We start from the raw sequence: 20,971 nt of genomic DNA, 5'->3' as shown, positions 1-20,971 counted from the left end.
TGGGTAAGGGACAGGAAGAGAGCAGGCTCCAGTGCTCTCAGTGCAGAGCCTGATGCGGGACTTGATGTCACCAAACAGGAGATCATGATCAGAGCCAAATTCAAGAGTCTGATGCTTAAATGACTGAGCCACCCTCGTGGCCCTCAGTTCATCATATTTATATATATTTATGTGTCAAGTGTTACCAGTGGAATGATTAAACTTACATAGCTTACCTATCCCATGCTGCTTAAGTGGTTTTCTGCTTCTCCTGTGTCCTTGGCTGAAGACCACTGACCTTCCCTTGAAATACCATGGAGAAAAAGGTCAACATACAGATAAGTCTACTTCTCATAGAAAAATGTTCACTATATTTCCATCTAGGTATATGTTGCAAAGACATATGCTCTGAGGAAAGTATATGGGTATTAAGTGTGCAAAAAATAAATTCTGGGAATGCCTGGGTGGCTCAGTCAGTTAAGCGTCTGGCTCTTGACTTTGGCTCAGGGCAACAACTCATGGTTCATTAGTTTGAGCCCCACCATCGGGCTCTGTGCTGACTTCATGGAACCTGCTTGGGACTCTCTCCAAGTCTCTGCCCTTCCTGTGCTGTCTCTCTCAAAATAAATAAATAAACTTTAAAAGATAATAAATAAATAAATAAACAAACAAATAAATTCTGTATTTCTACATGTAATGAATTATTTACCTATGGAAGCCTGCTCAGAAGTTTGTACATGTTTGTCAGTCCATTTCCATTGAATTCATATCTTCTCTCCCCTACATATTAAAAAAAAATGACAACAGCATTGTGTCTTAGCAAAAGAAGATAACTGGAGGACACATCCTCACCGAATTAAAGCATTCATAAAATTCCAGAGGTCATTAGATTCGTCACCTGATCTGTAGGTGTTTAGTCATTCAATATTCCAGTATATTTCCAGCAAACAATATAAAAGCTGTCAAGATCATTGATATTGGTTCACATGTGGGCTAGAAGTGTGCTGATGTAATTTACAACCTGATATTGCAGAATATTATACATGATTAATTCACTTAAGTTTTCTTGTTATGGTGTTTATTTCCTCGGCTCCTTTTACTGCTAACTTATAATGATGGGGACCCAGACAATTACCATCATCTATACATACCACATCTATAGGTAAATGAGAGTGAACCTACATATGATAGAGTTTGGCATAGTGTCATAAGAACAAAAATAATCACCCAAAATATCTATTAGTATGCATATTTCTTAATAAAATACATTTTTTTATCAAGTTATAATGGAGTTGCCCTATTTCCTTCTCTCCAGCTAAATCTTCTCTTCCTTGTCCCCCAAATAAATACTTAATTATCCAAGCATTCAATATGATGGAATAATAACTTAGAGTATGTGTAAATCTTAACAAAGTTCATACTATTTAGATTTATGAACTGCAATACATCTTAAAGAAGGAACTGATTTCATAGATTTAGCTCATGCATTAAAGAATTAAAAGCTTCTACTTCAGAGTTAAAAATAAGCATAGATTGCTTACCATGTAAACAAGTTGTTCTAGATGGGGAAAAAATACCTAAAGTTACATATATCATCCTCCTATGAAATTTTTAAAAATATTCCACAATAGTTCACAAATAATGTAAATATACTAAAGATAATTTTGTTAAGGCAAGAGGTTGTACCAAAACATTCCACAGTATTACCCATGAAAGAATAATACTCAATATTGAGGGAGGATGACTGCGATAGAATTATCCCTAAACTTGACATTGTTCTTAGAAGAAAAAGTACTTTAGGATTCATTCTAAATTAGAACTTTTTCAAATGCAGTTTCTCAAAGACCAAAGACTCTTATGCAATATATCTTAAGTAGGATGTGGAAATGGGCATTTTTAAAACCATCCATATGATACGAACAAAAACGATTTGTGAACCATGTTTTGTGAAGTATTACAAGTTTTTGTTGTTTTGTTTTGTTTTTTAGTTTGGGAAAGTGTCTGGGCTGTCAAATGTTCCATGCTGTAAGGTGCAGCTCTGAGGATGTGAGTGAGAAGAAGGCAACTGATCAAGTGACCTTCATTCTATGGCACAGAATTACATGTTCCCTTGCCACTGACATCAAATGTGGCATTCAAAGATGCATAAACATGTTCAACAGTGCTCTGGGAAAACCAACATCCAAATCCTGGCTCATTTAAGTTGTTTAGCACATATGAAACATACTAGAACTTTCCATATAAGTTTAAATATTGCAGAAAAATAAAGATATATATATATAGAATATTGAAGAAAAATAAAGATATATATATATATATATATATATATATATATATATATATGTATATACAGGTTTTGAATCACATCTCACTTATCTTTTATTTTAGAGATCATAGGTGTTTTGTTTTGTTTTTTTCTTTTCTCTCTGGACTAAAGATAGTTATCATGTCTCAGAAGGCCCCTAATTTCGTATTTCCCACTGAAAAGACTTCATTTTCAATTAATACTTTCTCTCCTACACACAGATGTCTGGACTTACCTTTTGTAGTTGTATCAGCCTATGTTCATCATAATACAATAATACTGTAATATATAGTTGATACAGAGATGGCCATGCAGTAACAAGAGTCTTGATACTTGTGAGTCTAAACTAAGAAATAATATTTATGTTGGTGTAGAACTTTAGAGAAAGAGGACTTTTGCCTCTTTTTAAAATTTTTCTCTAAAAAAAAAGGAAAGAACCCTAAAACACAAACTCAGCATATCTAAAAGTCCAAGTGTATGATGGAGACCCATCAAGTCAAATGATGGTCAAGCCGGGTATAGGATGAAATTGATTGGTCACCTGGAGTTTCATATCAGAGTTAACCCAAAGGTAAAGGTAAAACCCCCTTATTTATAGGAAAAGAATTGATTACAAATGGTATGTGAATAGGCTCTGGCACTCATATCCCAGAGTAACGAAGGAGCTGAGAATAATTAAAAAACATAAAGACACACTATTTTCGTGTGAAGAAAAAGAATCCTGAGAAATTTGCAGTTGATGCTCTGTACTGACCAGAAACAAATGTACACTCTGTACAATATTGAGATTCATCGTAAAACAAGGAAACTCTCTGGTGGCCTTAAACACACAGCTTTTGGTTACTCAACTATGTGAATCACGTGCAAATTGCTAACAAAGAAAGAACTCTTCACATTGCACCATTCAGGGATTTGTAACATTTTTTTTTTGTTAAAGTATAGAACCAATCTCAGGTCTGACATGTGAAGAGCCGAAGTCTTCACTCCTGTTCTCACCAGAAGAATAGGGAACAAACTGAAATCAATGACTCTTAGTTCCAGCAGAAGATTGCCACCACGAAACAAATGGCTGTCCCCAAAACTGGAGGGACAGGCAGATACAGAGAATCGTAACTTACCAGGAACAGAAAACATTTCTAGAACCAGAACTGAAAGAAACATTCAAAGGTTAACTAACTGCTGGAGACTAGCCATATAGTAGCTTGAGAGATAAAAGTTCCTAGAGGCTGAGCCTTAGGGGATGCCTCACATTTTTGTGAGTTTTACCTCAAGCAGTTTTACCATATTTTCAAGGTGAAGCTAAGAGAAAGCTTCTTTCTTGCTCTGGCATAGCCAAATGAAAACTAACCATTTTGTAATTGCCCAGAATTTTTTAGACCCTTCAAGAAAGGAGAAACTATTTTAGCTAACCAACCTTAGAATAATGGAAATATCTAATTCTAGCCATCACTCATCCTCTGTTCTTACTTAAGTCTAAATGAAGCTGAGAAGCATTTGTGAAGCACACAGCCCAGGAGCACAGGCTCACTATTGGGCTGAGTCCTGCTCAGAATTCTAGAATGCTTCCTCTTTTTCCCCACATTTCATCAATAGGGCCTATTTACCTCAGTTCTCTCACCTGATACATCATGACCAGCTTTCAACAAAACTCACAAGGCATGCTGAAGGCAAAAATCACAATCTGAATAGACAAAGCAAGCAACAGAATCAGATATGACAAGGATTTTGAAATTGTCAGCTGGGGATTTAAAATAACTCTGAGTAATATGCTAAGGACTCTAACGTAAAAAGTGGAAAACATGGAAAAAAAAGAGACAGGTAGTATAAGCGACTCTAAGAAAGAATAAAAAAGAAATGGTAGAAATAAATATATTGTAACAGAAATGAAGAATGCTTTTTGTGGGATTGTGAAGAGACTGCAAAGAGTGAAGGAAAGAGTAATTAAGGTTGAATATATGTTAATGAAAACATTCCAAATTAAAAAGGAAAGAAAAAAGAAATAATGAAAAAAGGGGGGATGTGTAACAGAATATCCAAAAAATGTTGGACAATTTCAAAGGGTATAGCATATGCAAAATGGGAATACCAGATAGAGAAGAAACAAACAAACAATATATTTAAGGTAAAATGGCTGAGAATTTTCCAATGTTAATAGTAGAAAACAAACCACAGATCCAGGAAACTCAGAGTACTGTGACTAATTTATAAATGAAACTTTGATCAGTATGTAATTATAGTGAAAAAAACAAACAAACAAACAGCAAATAATAGGATTTGGTACTATCCATGGTTTAAGGCCTCCACTGAAAGTCTTGGAATATGTCCCCCTGTGGATAAGAAAGGACTACTGTATGGCATTAAATGCTTATTTTAGAGAAGAAAAAAGGTATCAAATCCATCATTTAAGCTTCCACCTTAAGAAACTAGAAAAAAAGACATTAAGTGAAAAACAAGAAGAAAGACAGTAAGAAAAGAAATCAATGAGATTGAGGAGAAAAAAATAGAGGAAAAATAATAGAACCAAAATTAGTTGTTCAAAATAATTGATAAATTGAAATACCTCTAGATAGACTTATTAAAAAAAGAGAGAAGACACAAATTATTCATGTCAGGAATCAAATAGGGGATTTCCCTACAGATCCCAGGGATGTTAAGAAGATAAGAAAGAAACACTAACTCTATAACCAATTGCTTGACATAATCAACCAAAACTGAATTCATAGTTTAAAGTATCCCAACACAGAAAATTCTAATTCTGCACAGTTTCATTAGTGACTTCTACCATTTAAGGAAGATATAATACCAATTCCACACCATCTATTTCCGAAAACAGAAGAAGAAAAATACTTCTTAACTAATTTTTATAAGTTCAGCACTACTCTGATTTAAAAATCTGACAAACACATTGAAAAACATTGAAAACATTGAATCAGCTAAAAACATATGTTCACTCAAACACTTATTCACGGATATGATAGCAGGATTATTTTTGATAGTCAAGAAGTAAAAACAAATGCCCATCAACTGATGAATAAACATAATATACATTAATAGAATTAGATATTGGTTAGCAATAAAAAAGAATGGAGTGATGTTAACATGCTACAAGATGAATGATCTTGAAGACATCCTATAATGCAAGAATACCACCACTTGGTCGATAGGACAAATTTCCTGAGGAGCACCGGTTTTAATTCACTATACTTCCCCTTTTTCTGACTCCTTTCTTCACACCACTTTCTTTTAGATCGGTTTCATCCTGGGGACTCCTGGGTCATTTAAGTTCAGACGTCAGCCCAGGTCATGATCTCATGGTTCATGAGTTCAAGCCCCACATTGGGCTCTCTGCTGTCAACACACAGCCCATTTCAGATCCTCTGTCCCCTTCTCTCTTCTGTCCCTCCCCGGCTGGTTCTGTCTCTCAAAATAAATGAAAAAACTTAAATAATTTTTAAAAAGATAGATTTCATCCTGTTAAAAAAATATTTGCTCTTATTTGTAAAGTGAGGTAAATAACATCCTGATTAAAGCATGACACGATTTAGTTGAAGATGCTCAGGGATCAAACTTTTGAAAAAGGTCAGTCAGCTTGTTAACAGAGACCATCAGCGGCTTGCAGAACAAAAAAAAAAAAAATCAGATAATACACGTTTGCTAAAATAGATAAAAAAGAACAAGCAGTTAAAAATGGGTGAAAAATTCTAGGGTTTACTGGGACCTAGATAATCAAAGGCAGACAGGTGACCTTTGACTAAACCCATTCACTTGTGGGGTGAGCTATAAGGAGGGCCCAAGATAGAGTTTTGTTGCCAACAGTACCCACAGCCAAAGGGCAAACTCAGAAGGTCTCCTCTGATAGAAACTAGAAAGGTCTGAATAGTCTTTTCTTGAGTAATGCTTGGCACACATCATCCTCTAGTTTGGATAGGTTTGACTACCCAGAAGGATGGGGCTCTTTGTGCTGGTGGCAGTCTTGTGCTAACCCCAGATCCTTAGCTAGGAGTGTTGCTCCAAATCCACCCTGATACTTATTGGCAGACGGAACTCCATCCATCATCCCAGGTAGAGGATTACGTTGCCTGACCAACACCACCATAAGCTCATATTTAGGATTTTAACCAGCAGTCTTGGGTCAAGCCCTAACCTGATTCCAAGTTTCATAGCTTCATCAGTTGAAATAATACTAATAGCGATCATGTTGTTGCAGATCTTTGCAGCCTGCCCAGTCCCAACAGCTCCACAGTACTCCATATTGGAGTCCATGCACCGCAGCAACTCTTTGTAGCAGCAAATTCATCTTTGACTTCTCCCACCAAAAATAGGAGGTTTCCAGACAGAACAGCCCACACAATACCAGGAACAGGGACATCCATGAAAACTGCTCCCATTTTCTCAACTTCTTTGGCCAATTCTCTTGAAACTGTGGCATCGATAGTAGTGCAATCTATTGAAAGTGAGCCTTTCTTCACTTTTTTTTAGAATTTCATTTGCTCCAGAATAGTCTTCTATCACATTGACACTCGTAGGCAACATTGTAATAATTCTGTCAATTCTTTCAGCTACATCTGCTGGGGAAGACACTACCTGCTCACCTGCATCTTAAAGCTCTTTGCATGCATCAGGGAACACATCATAAATAATAATGAGTAGGATAGTCATTTCATGGGATTTTTGCCATTTTTCCCCTTTATTGCCCAGTCCAATGAATCCAACTGAACACTTAGAAACCAATGACCTAGAACACACTTTTGCAAGGCTGGAGGCTACCAGTCATTGTCAGTGCCTCCAATACCTGAGTCCAGAGGGGGCTCAACAGAGCCATAAGGAGGCTGGCCCACTGCCCCAGCCCCGCCTCCCAGTGGTAACCCCCGAGGTTTCCCGCTTGCCCACAGACTGCTTTTACAAACTATTAAGTGCAATTTAACAGCAAAGCCTAATCACATCATTGCTATGTGGATTAAATTTGATAATGTCATTTGCAAGCTACAAAGCGCTTTATCAATATATGATATATATTTATATTATGTTACATATAAACTATAATGTTATAAAACCAGATGTTTTATTATTATTTGCAAATTTATTAAAGTCTAACTTGTTTAATATTAATCACCTTGAAATAATAAATTATGACTAGTGAATTGGTAAAATTTCAATTTATATTCCTCTTATTCCCTACTGTATGCATCCTGCCTCTACTTTGAACTTTTTGCTAGTGTTTGGAGTGTTTCTTGGTAGCAACTTTGGGGATAGAGTATTATTTGATCATTTTAAACTATATTTTTAGAAGGAAATAAATTCTCTCTGGGTTTAAGATAATATAAAAATCAAAATCAATAGAGAATATATTAGTCTGGGATTGGTTTTGAAAGTTCTCAGATGGATCAGGGGGTCAGAGCAGTGAATTGAGTCTCCTTTCCTTAATGGGTTTTCCCTTATATTATTTAAAGTACTCAAAGAGAATTAATCCTTGTTGTGGAGAACATTAAAGGAATGGATCAATTTTTCCCTCAAAGGAGTTTTCAAATAACCCATATGACCTTTGCCTTTTTGATTGTTAAAATCCTAAGATATCTTATTGTGTCTCTTGAGGTTTCTTTTTTTCTTCTTCTTTTTCAATATTTGTGTTAGGCGTTGGTTTTTGCCTGGGGCAAGAACCTAGTAGAGGAGAAATAGTAGTGTTTTAAAAGCACAAGAATCTAATATGCATTTCTAAATCTAACCTTTAAAGAGATTTTATTTTTCTTAAACAAAGATGAATCTAGGCAGAAATTTTGGAGGACTTGAAATTGCAAAAATTAAACTTCTATAAATATTTAAATAACTGTTTGTCTATATTCAAGTGTTTATTTGACCATAATAGTAATCACTTTCCCGATTTCTCAATATTACTTTATTGAATCAAGGAAATATATGGACATTCTTACAAATATGGACATACTCCTGCTCAAATCACTTTTCTGGCACTCATAAAAAAGATACATTATTTCATTAAACCACCTGTGGAGGCACTTCTTCCATATTAAGAAAAAAAAAATCCTCTAGTTCATAGAAATTTGGCTAAACCCATATATCCTGATTTTAGAAAGATCACTAAGCAATTTAACGTCTGATTTTATTCCTAATCATAATTGAAGAGGTAATCTCAGTTACTAAGTTCTCTGATTATTATTTAATTTCCAATATTAATTTATTTTTCTTACCCTACATCCATGATGCCAGAGTGGAGGGTTTTGAGATTAAGCACAATCTGAAAAATGACAAATCACATGGGGTTAACAGAGATTTTGAAAACATTTCTGAGTGATTCCTTTTTTCATTAAAGATAACTTTAAAAAAGAAATAAAGTTATTAAGATGACATGGCTCTTCTCAAAAATTATTTTGAAATATTATATTTTCACACTTCCTATATTTTTAAAAAAACATTCCAAATCTATCTGTTCATATGGAAATAGCAAAATTATATTATCTTTATTTAAGATCCAATTCATTAACCCCTTTGTGCTAGCAATTATTACTATATCTTTGCCACCTGTAGGACTGCCTGAGTCAAAGTCAGATTTTTTTTTTTAATCAGTAAACTTCCCTCTTTCTTGGAAAAACACACAAAATATTCCATTACTATCCTTTTGAAGTCTTTATGATCTGTAGTGACGTCCACTTTCATTTCTGATATCGGTCATTTGTGTTTTGTATTTTCTCAAACAGTATGGCCAGAAAGCATTTCAATTATATGGATTATGTCAGGTTGGGTCCTCCTAAAACCAAACACCAAGATGGGATTTGTTGCACAAAGAATTTGCTATGGAATTGTCTGTGAAGGATAAAAGATGAGGAGGGGACAGAAATCAGCTGGGAAAATCTCCAGACCACAGTGCAACTTTGACAGCTGTGAAAAGAGAAAAAAGAGAAAGAATGGGATAGGAAGACCCTCTGACACAGCATGGTTCTGAGAAAGCTTCAGTCATAGCAATGGGTTTCCCCATCAGAGTAATCCTGTGTTAGGAATGGGCCAGGACTGCTACCCTGGCTGTGCCTTGTCTTTGACTGAGCGGTCCCTGAGTGAACACCAATGGAGCCAAGACCATCGGTCAAGGATACTCTTCACATCAAGTTTCTCTTGAAAGAGATCTGAATAGAACACTCCATGGGTATCAGAGTCTATAGTTTTCATGAAAAAGATACAAGTAATTCATGCAGGTTCTGTGAGAAGCTCTTCCATAGACCCTGTGAGTCTCTCTCCCTGAGGAGAAGCTGAGCAAAGTGAAGTTTGTAGAATAAATTACAGCCCCTATACTACTCACTCTTGAGGTGACAGCGAATACCTCATTCTCTAGTTCCTAATGCATTCTGGTACCTCTTCATCTTTATCTATCATGCTGGCAGGTCTTTGTAGCTTCCTAGAAAGCATGACTCAGATCCCTGTTCCCTTTGGTTATCATACTGCTTTCTTGGGCCTGGTTATCGTGCACGCCCATTTATTTACCATTATAAACAGGCAAAGGTAAACCAAGGGGCATCCAAATAGATAACTTGTGTTTTATATTTCTCTTAGTTGCCATTTACAAAAAAACAGTACAATCTTCGTCTTATGATCAGGGCCAATTACTTTCCCTAAGATGGTGATTATTTTTCACCTGCTGTTTCTGGAAAACTAGAAGTCCAAACGTTCCTGCAGTGGTGATATCTTTGAGTTCAAAGAAATCCTTATGGCATTCCCTTAAAGAGTGTGACCTCTTTGTGGAATAAAATAGCCAACCCCTGAGTTTTGGGTCAAGAAGCAAAAAGTCCTCCATGGTTCAGTGGGAGGGATGCATCTGGGGCCACTCTTGTTTCCACTGATTAGTACTTAATCCCATGTATTCTTCCTTTGGGGAAACAGCTCCATATAGAGGTCTCTGATTTGTATATATACTGGATACATACTGGAGAATGATACACATTCTCTCAGAGAATTTCTTCTAAATTGTTGCTTTAGCTGTGCCCTTACTAGGCTATTCCAGTGTTCCATAAGGCTGATTATTCTGCAGAGCACATGGTCATGGGACCAATTCCACACCTCCTTATCTATGAATTTGGTCCTCACTGGGTGCTATATTATGTGGGATTTCATACCTGTAGATCAGGTCTTTTGTCAGCATCAGTATGTTGGTACTTGCTGAGGTTCTGCACATAGACTAGAAAATCTATACCCAGAGTATGTATCTTTCCTTGTGAGGAAAATTCACTGACCGTATAGGATGAAAGGGTCCCAATTTAGCAGTTTGCTACCAATGGGCTTGTTGGTGTCTTAGGACTCAGTGCAGGTCTCTGTTACTGGCAAGTTGGACATTCTGAGGCACCAGTATCTGGAAAGGTAAGTAGGTAGGTAAGCTACATAGGCAAACCTTCGTAAGTGAAAGTCTATGTAGTTCACTACATATGTAGATTCCATCTTTGCACCGTGGCAAGACCATTTATGTGTCCATTGTCTTGTTCTGTGGTGGCTAATAACCAAGGAAGAGCAGGGTCAGCTGTGCAAGTCATTTTGGATGTTTAGTGACTCTTTCATGGTGGATACTTTCTGGTTCCTATAAATATCTGTCTACATGCCTTTAGCCCACATCTCCTTGTCTTCATTCTTACCACCCTGTTCCTTCTAGACCCCAAACCAACCAGTCTGGCCATATAGGGCAAACTGTAAATGATATTATTTTTAGTTCTAATGCTAATTCTCTCTGGTTCTATTTTTTCTTATGAATAGAAAAGAACAAACACATTAGAGAAATGAGCAACTGCATATAATGTACCGTGGACATATTAATCTGCGTTAGCAGTCTACAGTATTCTCTAAAATTCATTGGTGTGTGTGTGTGTGTGTGTGTGTGTGTGTGTGTGTGTGAAGTGGAATTTTAAATGTAAACATGTAGCGATCTTCAACCCTGCATCCTTTGGCTCCATTCAGGAGATGGCAGAGATCAGTTCTACTATTCTCCTCATCCTGGGAGATATATGTTTATGAATACATAATTAATGTTTTATTAAATGTTTACATTATTTACCATCTTGAACAGAAGGGCGATATCAGAGGCTTCCATTTGTCTTTTCCCTGCATGTTAGCTTTAAAAAAAATTAATGCATATTTATTCTTGAGAGAAAGAGTGTGAGCAGGGAAGGGGTAGAGAGAGAGGAGGGCAGAGTATCTAAAGCATGCTCCTCACTGACAGTAAAAACCCTGATGTGGGGCTTGAACTCATGAGCCATGAGATCATGACCTGAGCCTGAGTCGAATGCTCAACAGACTGAGTCACCCAGCCTCTCCTCCTCTCCACATTAGCTTTTATCCAACAGGTAAAGGACCCAACGTGGTTGTTATGCAATCCCAATTATAGATTCAGAGACTAGGGAAATGACCCCTGGGTGGGTTTGCAAACACAGTGAAGCTGCTGTAAGCTGAACTCTAGCCAAGACTCCATTTATTACATGGCCTCAACAAGCCCTCCCCCTAAAAGTAGAGCCATGAGGATACTTCAGGTCTCCTAGTTTTAATGTCAACTAGTATTTGTGCCCTTTAGTGACCAAAATGTTTGGATATTTCTTTTTCCTGGTGTGTATTCACCTAGGTAAATGACCACTAGTACTTTGGGAGAAGAACCGGGGAAACAATACAGGATATAATACTGGGGAAACATTACAGTGTATACTACAGTGAATAATTCTTCTAGGGACCCTGCAACCATTTCAGTCAATGGGTTCCAAATCAGAAAACTGGGCTGGGTCCTGGAATTGAGCAAGAGATGGTGACTTCTTATCAAGGCAACCAATTGTAATCTCCTGCTCTTCCATTCTTCCCTTACAATTGGAAATTCCAATATGTCCATTTTCCTCAGCTTCCCTACCCTTCCTTTATTGCCTGTCAAAGCAATTGCCAGTCACATCACTCAGCATGAAGCATTGCATTCTAAGAGGTACCCTAACAAGGAGTATATCCTATACCTCAGTGTCCTTGACAGGAAGTTAATTTATATAACCTGAGAAAGGACTCCCAAGTAACAAAATTTCTTAGTTATCATCCAACCTTTTATGTAGCCCCTTGAATCAATCATACTCTTATTCAACCCCCAGGAATACATCTTAAACTCCTACCGGTACATGTTAGTTAATTTCTGTAGCACCTCTAAAGGTGTAAAATTTCTTTTCTCTCTTAACAGACTTTAGCATATTCCAGTGGTTATAACAGGATCTAACCATTGCAATTGGCAAATAAGCCAGAGGAGGATATGGAAGTTTGTGAAGGAACAGCTGTTGCTATCTAGAAGAGAAGGAGCGATAGTTCTAACTAGGGAGGGAAGGGCCACCCATGAAAGTCACAGGGCTCAAGAGAGTCTTACAGAACCAAAATCTTTGGAGACATTTGCCTAGGTGTCCCCACCCTATATGTCATGCTGTCTGCTTTTCCTACTCAGGGCCCTGACCTTAGCATAATAGACTAGTCTGAGGATTTTAATGTCTGGGTCTCTACAGTTCTATCAGAGTTTTGGTGGTCTATTGAATTGTGTCTGCTTTCCCACTGCAGGAGATAAAGTTCACCTTACAATCTGCCTCTTAATTACCTGTTCAGTGCACTCCATTTCTCATTACAGAAGGTGCCAATTACAACTTTACCGTTTATGTAAGCACTATTTTTCCCATAACTTTTAAATGTCCAAATCACTGCATCAGCAAGGGCATTCCCTTCCACCAGCACATTTCTCCAAGCCAAACCCTGTGAAATCTTCAGCAATCTGGCCATCAGTGCCAGAAACTGCAACACTACAAATAAAATTTTGTATGGGTACTCTTTGCCTGCCAGACAGAGAGAGAGCCAAATCCCAAACTTCTATCTTACCTCTTGCTTTCTTGCAGGTATTGCCTCTCTTGAATGGGGTTAGCTATGCAAAAGATTTATTGAGGGGAGTGGTCATGAAAGATAAAGGAAAAGAGAGTAGGAGAAGTTATTTAATTTTTAGAATTTATTAAAACCAGATATATGGTCCCTGCATGATCTATATTGGTAATATAACATTTGCTCCTCAAAGGGTAATGATTATGCTCTTGTTAGACACAACATTCTATAAATATCAACTAAGTCAAGTTCCTTGGTGGTGGTGTTTGAATTTTCTGTCTTACTTGCTTTATTCTTGTTTTTCTACAAACTGCTCAGGAAGAATGTTAAAATCCTACTTATTATTAAAAACTTGTTCATTCCTCTCTTTAATTTTGTCCATTTTTGCTTCATGTATTCTGAAGTTCTATTATAGGAGCATACAGATTTATGGTTGGTGTCTAATTAAATGACTTCCTGTCATCATAGCTATCCTTCCTTTTTCATGCTGGTACCAAACTTGCTTTGAATCTCTTTTACGTATACTAATATTACCATCCCCACAGTATGATCATTAGTTTTGCATGTCCTATCTTGCTCTATCCATATAATTTTAGCCTTTCTGTGTCTAAATTTATCTTTAATGTTTATCTCTGGTAGGCCACACAGAGTTGTTGCTGTTTTGTTTGTGTTTTTCTTTAGTATTGGTCTATTCTAACAATATCTTTCTTTTACAGTGTTTAATGTAACTACTCTTATAGTTGAATTTGAATCTTTTTACTCTTTGCTTACCATGTCTCTTCCTCTGATTTTGTTCTTTCATTTCTTCTTTCCTGATTTTTCTTTATTTGAACGTTTGGGAGCAATTCAGGTTCAGTTTTCTGTGGGTTTTTAGCTCTTCTTATTTGTACTTTTTTTGCAATCAATGTCCAGTTAGTATTGTACTATTTCATGTTAAATAGAGAAATACTGTCACCATAAATGCTTGTATCACAACCTAAACCTTTAAACTATAGGTATACGTATCACGACTTCATGCAACATGCACTGCAGAAGACAATATATTATTTTGTTTTGATAAGTTACATGAATTATAAAGCAATTAAAGACAAAAAAGTCGTTTGCCTTTACCTTAATACTTACCAATTTTGATTCATTTCATCTTTTCCCAAAGATTCAGGTTTTCATTTGGCATCAATTCCCTTCTTTCTGAAGAATTTCTTTTCTCTTTTCTTGATGTACAGGTTGGCTGGCAAAAATTCTGTTTTCTTTCATTTGAAAATGCCTTTATTTAGCCATTATTCTGAAAAGGTATTTTCACTAGTTTCAAAATTTTAGATTTACAGGATTTTTTTTTCTTTTAGCAAGTTAAGAGAGTTCTTCAACTCTTGGTTTTGATTTTGGTTTTGGTCTCTATTGTTTCTGCTGAGAAATCAGCTGTTAATTAGATCGTTGCTACCAGTATTTAATGTGTTTTTCTCCTATTACTTTCAAGGCTTACTTTGTATCCCTGGCTTCTAACATCTGATTATATTGTGCTGCAGCATAGCATTTTTTCCTAATGTTTTTCAGTTTGATGTTCATTGTATTTCATCCACCAAGTTTTGGATATTTTGGCACCTTCTTGTTTCAAATATTTTTCTTTAGCATTCTCTTTCTCCTCCCCTTCTAGATTACATGTTACAATTACAGTTACATATATATCAACTTTTTCATGTTATTCCACAGGTTCCTGAATGTCTAGTCATTTCATTTTTCATTGGATGATTTCTACTGGCCTGTCTTCCATTTCATTTACTAATTTCTCTATCAATTCCTTGTAGTTATTAAATCTAATACATTTTGTTTTTAATTTTGGAATTTGTGATTTTAAGTTCTAGAATTTGCATTTAGTTCACTTTATTATCTCTTTTTCTCTAATGATACCTCTGATCTTTACCATCATTGCAAATATATTTTGTTTGGCTCCAGTGAGGCAAAGTATAATAGCCCCTTTAAAATCCTTGATGGTCAGTACCAACATCTGGGCCATGTTAAGTTTGATCTCAGTTGATTTCTTTTCTTTTCAAAATAAATCTCATCTTAACAATTCTCGTAACGTGTGAGAAGTTTGGAATTTTATCCTGAATATTATGAAGTGTGGAGATTTTTATTTTGTTATTTTTTTCAATGTGTGTATTTCTTTTGTTTCAGTAACAATTATCTTGGTGGACCTTCTTCTATAAACTCTGTTTATTGAGCTATAATGCCTCACATGGTTTCATTCTTTTGTGTTTATACTTGGCCCAGGAGTCAGTCAGAAATTTTACTAGACAAAATGTAACTATCTTTTCCCTGGATCTTTCTTTTTTTTTTTTTTTTTTCCTACAGGATGCTAACAGGTTTTTCCAGAAACCATAGTTTTTCTACCTTCAGTTTTCAGGTTCCCTCAACCAGAAAGACTGTTCTTTCCAGCTTTGCCTCTGACTGCTTTCTCACAGCTCCAACTGCACTTGGTCCCAGATCAACAGACACACACACAAACACACACATACACATAAGGAACTTCCTTCGTATAGCATCCCTTTCCTCTTCTGAATGAATGAATACTCCCCACCAAAGGCCATGTGGATACATTCACCTTTAGCACTTTCATTTAGTTGGTTTTCATACAATATTCAGTTTAGAATTCATATTCATCATTGGCAGAAGCAGAAATAGGAAAAACAAATGCAATTGAGCATTTAGTAATCAATATTAAAATTAAATATAGTACATAAATTAATAATACAGAAGCCAAAATGTATAATACAATATATGAATCAAAAGTAAAATTTCAGTAATAAATATCTAAAAAAAAAGCTATAAACCCAAATTTTAAAAATCATAGATGTAGGAAGTTTGACATCGGTTCATCTCCATACTTCTATATGGAAAAAAAATCACTTTTCTTATTAATTTAGTATAAACTATCACTTTTTTTAAGAGGGTGTCTTATTTAAAATTACTTAAAGCATACACAAATATTCTCATCGAGAGGAAATGGAAGCATAGCTTCCTGTAACAGACAACATCAATGTGAAACTAAGAATGATTTTAAAAGAAAGATTAGGTTTTCTTGATACCACAAAACATATTTTAGTGGCTTAAATTCTTATTATCAAAGCGGCTAGACCCTGACTTATTTTATTACTTTCAGGGAGGGGACATTTCCTGTCTATAGCACAATTACTGTAGTCTAATATATCATTCCTGTGAACCAGCAGGATTACTATCGTAACATTTACAAATCTTACATTTTTGACCTTTTAAGCTAACCTAGATTTTTGTCTAGGGACCTATAGAATAAATGTTAAGTATAGGTTTATGCAAATATGCACATTAGTTGGCAAGTTAAATGTTAAAATGATGTTTTGAGGGTAGAAAAAGACAAAATCAAAGAAAATGTGATAAAAATTGATCAAGCTTATAAAGTTGGACATATTTACCTTCGTTTTGGTATTTTTTCAGGGTTAACCTAAGAATTATTATCATGTGAATAAATATAGATAACTAATTAATACCTGTAAATGTTAATACTTCAGAATACTTGATTTTATTGTTTGTGCTCAGTTTCTTTTTAAAAATGTATATACTTATTTTGAGAGAGAGAGAGAGAGAGAGAGCATGGGGGATGGGCAAAGAGAGAGAGAGAAAGATAGAGAGAGAGAGAATGAGAATCCTAAGGTGGGGCTTGATCTTGAAAACCATGAGATCATGACCTGAGCCAAAATCAAGAGTTGGACACTTAACCGACTGAGCCACCCAGGTACCCTGTGCTCAGTCTTTAAGTAAAGAAAGTATATTCTTCAATAGCAATATTAACTTTTGTTTTATGTCTAAAGAAATAAAACAATAAGATAATATTTTGGAATATTACTTCCTTGTAGTAACCAGTACATCAAGCAAATATCAAAACTAACACTTTTTTTTTTTTTTTTTTTTTTGCCCACAGCAACATTCTACTTTGCAACGTGGTACAGGAGACAAACTTCAAAAAACTATATATACTTTCATCGTCAGTTTCACAGAAAAAAAGATTAATATTGAAATGATTGAGGAAATAAATATCGATGAGAAGAATAAAATCTTAGCTATTTTTTTTGCATTCCTAAGTAAATTTTGGAATTTATTACTATAATTTGGAATTATTACTATAAACAGTTAAGTCAGGATACCAATAAAAATATCTCAAACTTTTGAAATCCTAGTGCTTGAAGAAAGGTCTTATTTATTTCCTTTTAGTGCTTGTCTGAGTTTTCTTCTCATCTATGGAAAATCCATAGATGTTTGGATAGTTTATTACAAGGAAAATCCAAACAAGAGAAGAAGAAAACTGATACTGATATGGATTATATTGGAGGCATATTTAGATCAAAGCAAGTAAATTCCTCGTATGTTCCTGACACCACCTCCTTCTGAAAACCTTACATTCTAGTTTGTTTGCTTTTTAAAGGTGTTGTGGCTCTTGCTGAATATAAATAGTAGCCAGTTTGATTTTTCATTGTATTATAATGGGAACTAAAACCCACAATATCACCAATAGTAATATGGGAAATATTATATCTTAATATATGAACATCAGTGTTTTTCTTGTCAGAGAGGTACTAGAGTACCCTACATGTATCACCTGGAATAAAGCAAAGTATCAAGTCAAAGAGTGATTTATTCTATGAATTAGGTGGCAGAGAGTTCTGAGTTAAAAATAACCTTAAACTCTTGAGAGATAATCTGGTGAAGAAAGACTTCTACATAAAAAAGCAGTGTTCATTTGGGGTGCCTGAGTGGCTCAGTCAGTTAAGTGTCTGACTTTGGTTCAGGTCATGATCTCACAGTTGGTGGGTTCGAACCCCACGTTGGGCTCTGTGCTGAACTCTTGCTCAGAGCCTGGAGCGTGCTTCAGATTCTGTGTCTCCTTCTCTCTCTGCCCCTTGCCTGCTCGTGCTCTGTCTCATCCTGTCTCTCAAAAATAAATAAATGTAATTTAAAAAAAGTGGTGCTCATTTGGCATTTGATAAAGTATTATGTGCTAAATTTATAAGTATTTCATGTATGAGTAATAGATATTTCTCTTCTAATATGCAGTATATATAATCTGCTCATCTTTTATTTCCTTTATAACTAAATTAAGCAACAGAATATTTTACACTGAAATAAATAGAATTATTCTGGTTTTTGTTGTTGTTGAATAGCTTAAAGATACTAAAATTGAATTATTCTTAGAAATAAACTTAATTTCCAGTACTCAAAACTTAGGAAAATGTTGTTTTCTGTAAAAAACAAACAAACATAAACAAACAACCCCTCCAAAAAAACACACACACAAAAAAAAAATCCAAAAACCAAACAACATATTTTTTATCCCACTTTTTTTTTTAATTTTGTCAATGGTAGTCTATAGTTAATTTCTCCAACTCTTAACTTTGAGAAAAACTAGTCGCTGTTTGAATTAAAGATGCTGATGAATAATCTCAATTGCAGTGCCAGTTAATAAGTCATTTCTTGCTGAAGTAGACCATGTAAGGCTTAAAATCTTGTCTTTAGCATGATACATTATCATCAGGTCATATTCACCTTTTAAAAGATTGATGACACTACTCTGAAAGACACTAGTGGAGTTAGGTTTAGTTTTATAGCCAAACATTCTGATGTGACTTTCACCCAATCAAACACAGACACAGAGAGAAATGACTTAGAAATGATATAATGGAAAGACATTTCAAATTTGTGACCTAAAACAGTCACTGTGATGCTACTTATGTCATATTTCATGTAGAGGAGTTATATGTAAAATCGGTTGGCTCTACAAAAATCATAAATGTATCAAGGATATAATATTCTGATCTATGTTATTCAATTAAGCTTAGCAAGGACTACCATTCCATTTTCATGACAAAATAAATCAAATAAATGGTATGTGGGAGTGCCTGCTTGGTCAATCTCTGGTACAAGTTTATTTGAATCTTTGTTAGCTTTAGAGAGCTCTTTTAGTTGGAAAATTACCTTTCATAATCATGCACTAATCAGTTTCCCTCTTATTTTTGTAATTTTAAATTTTGAAAGGGATTATCTAGAAAAAAATAAATATCACTTTGAACAATCATGATGGAAATTCGATTAGGCGGAGGTATTAATAAGTGAAAAGGCTGAGATAGCATCTTCTTATTAAAATAGCTCGCCCTGTCTGCAACTTTAATATATTCTTTTTCTCCTTGCCATGATTGAAGTTGGCAGTACTAAGACCAATTGTGCAGAGGGCCAGCTGAATTAGCGACGGGAGGCAATTGGATTTGACCAGAGCGACTGAGAATTTTCATAAATTTTTGTCAGCTTTTAATAACGAATAAACCTGTGTGAGCATTAAAAGAAAAATGTTGACACAAGAAAAATATTTACATTTTAATCTGCTGGAAATTCCCAATGAAAGTATTCAAGCCTCGTTTCATCTCTTGTATTTATTTTTGTGTGGGAGACTGAAAAAGCTTCGCAAACTAAAAATGCCTGTTGATGTCTCATGAGAACAGGAACTAGTGATTTCTCACTCTGCTATGGCGCTGGTGGTCTGTGGGCAGACTTTATCCTTTTGCTTTCTGTCAGGTGAAGCAGTTTTTGGCTGAAATAGAATATATTTTATGAATGTGCAAATTAATGGAGAAATGCAAATACTGTAAATATATCAATTGTTTTCTTCCACATACCTTCATAAACTCACAATTTTTTATACTTGAAGGGAACAATAGGATACATTTTACTATGAAATGTTTGAATGAGCAGGCTGAAAACAAATCCTTGATGCCTCTTTTTTCCCTGTAACCCTATGCCTAATCCATCAGTTAGTTCTGTTGTTCTACTTTTCAAATCTATGTCAACATAATTTTTAGCACCACCTTCACTATTAGCAAGCACCAAGTTAAAGCCACCACTGTCTCTTGCCAAGGCACCTCAATACCAATCAACTGGTTGGTCTTCCGGCTTCCTGTTTACCCGATTTCAGTTTTTAAATGGAAACAGAATTATGTTATCATCCGATGCTCTCCATCCTTCTCCATCTCCGTGTAGAATAGGATTCAGATTCCTTATTCTGTTCTATAAATTCCATAACCTGAATCCTGGCTCACCTTAGACCTTCTTTCTTACCAATATCCTTCTCCATTTCCTCACGCTTTGGGCACACTGACCCCCTCTCAGTTTCTTGAACACGTCAAGTACACACCTATATCTAGACCTCCACAATCACTGTCCCCTTTGTCCACTGCCTTCTTCATACTGGTTTCAGCTCAACTATCATCTGTTCTTAAAACCTTTCCTGAAGATACTATACTATCTAAAATGCAAAGCCCAGTCACTTTGGATGTGTTTAACTTATATTTTTAAATCTGTAACTGATATTTCCTTTTACATGTATCTATTTATCTGCTAATTTTCTGTCTCCTCTTTGACGAGGTGGGTATTTCGATTCTCTTCTCTGTTTCTCCAGTTTCCCCAGCACCCAGACAGTATCTGAAACATAGTGAGTTCTCATAAAATGTCAGTGAACTGAATGAATATGAATGACCAAGATGAGAAACGATTCAAAGACTTCTGAAAATTGAAATGTATTGAATAATGTTTTGAATAATTTAGGAATGACATTTCTAAGAGTATAAGTCAGTATTAATCAAGAATATTACAGAGACTTCAATTTTGGTGATTCCTTGTTATTCGTGCAAAATTTGAACACTCAATATTTTATTGCCAATGTGGTTAACTCTGAATTGAAAGGCATTTTTACAAAATTGTGAACTGTAAACGTTTTTGAAGCATAGTAAACCCAATATTATTCTC

The 20,971-nt window shown here is 35.3% G+C and overlaps 1 pseudogene; it reads right to left on the bottom strand.

Moving 5' to 3' along the window:
• Positions 1-6,061: 6,061 nt before the first annotated feature.
• LOC131508024 (3-hydroxyisobutyrate dehydrogenase, mitochondrial-like) lies at positions 6,062-13,057 on the bottom strand (annotated as a pseudogene).
• Positions 13,058-20,971: the final 7,914 nt, after the last annotated feature.

The sequence above is a fragment of the Neofelis nebulosa genome, chromosome 3 (assembly GCF_028018385.1).
Source record: "Neofelis nebulosa isolate mNeoNeb1 chromosome 3, mNeoNeb1.pri, whole genome shotgun sequence".
In the NCBI taxonomy this organism is placed as follows: Eukaryota; Metazoa; Chordata; class Mammalia; order Carnivora; family Felidae; genus Neofelis; species Neofelis nebulosa.
This window is presented reverse-complemented; position numbering and strand designations above follow the sequence as displayed.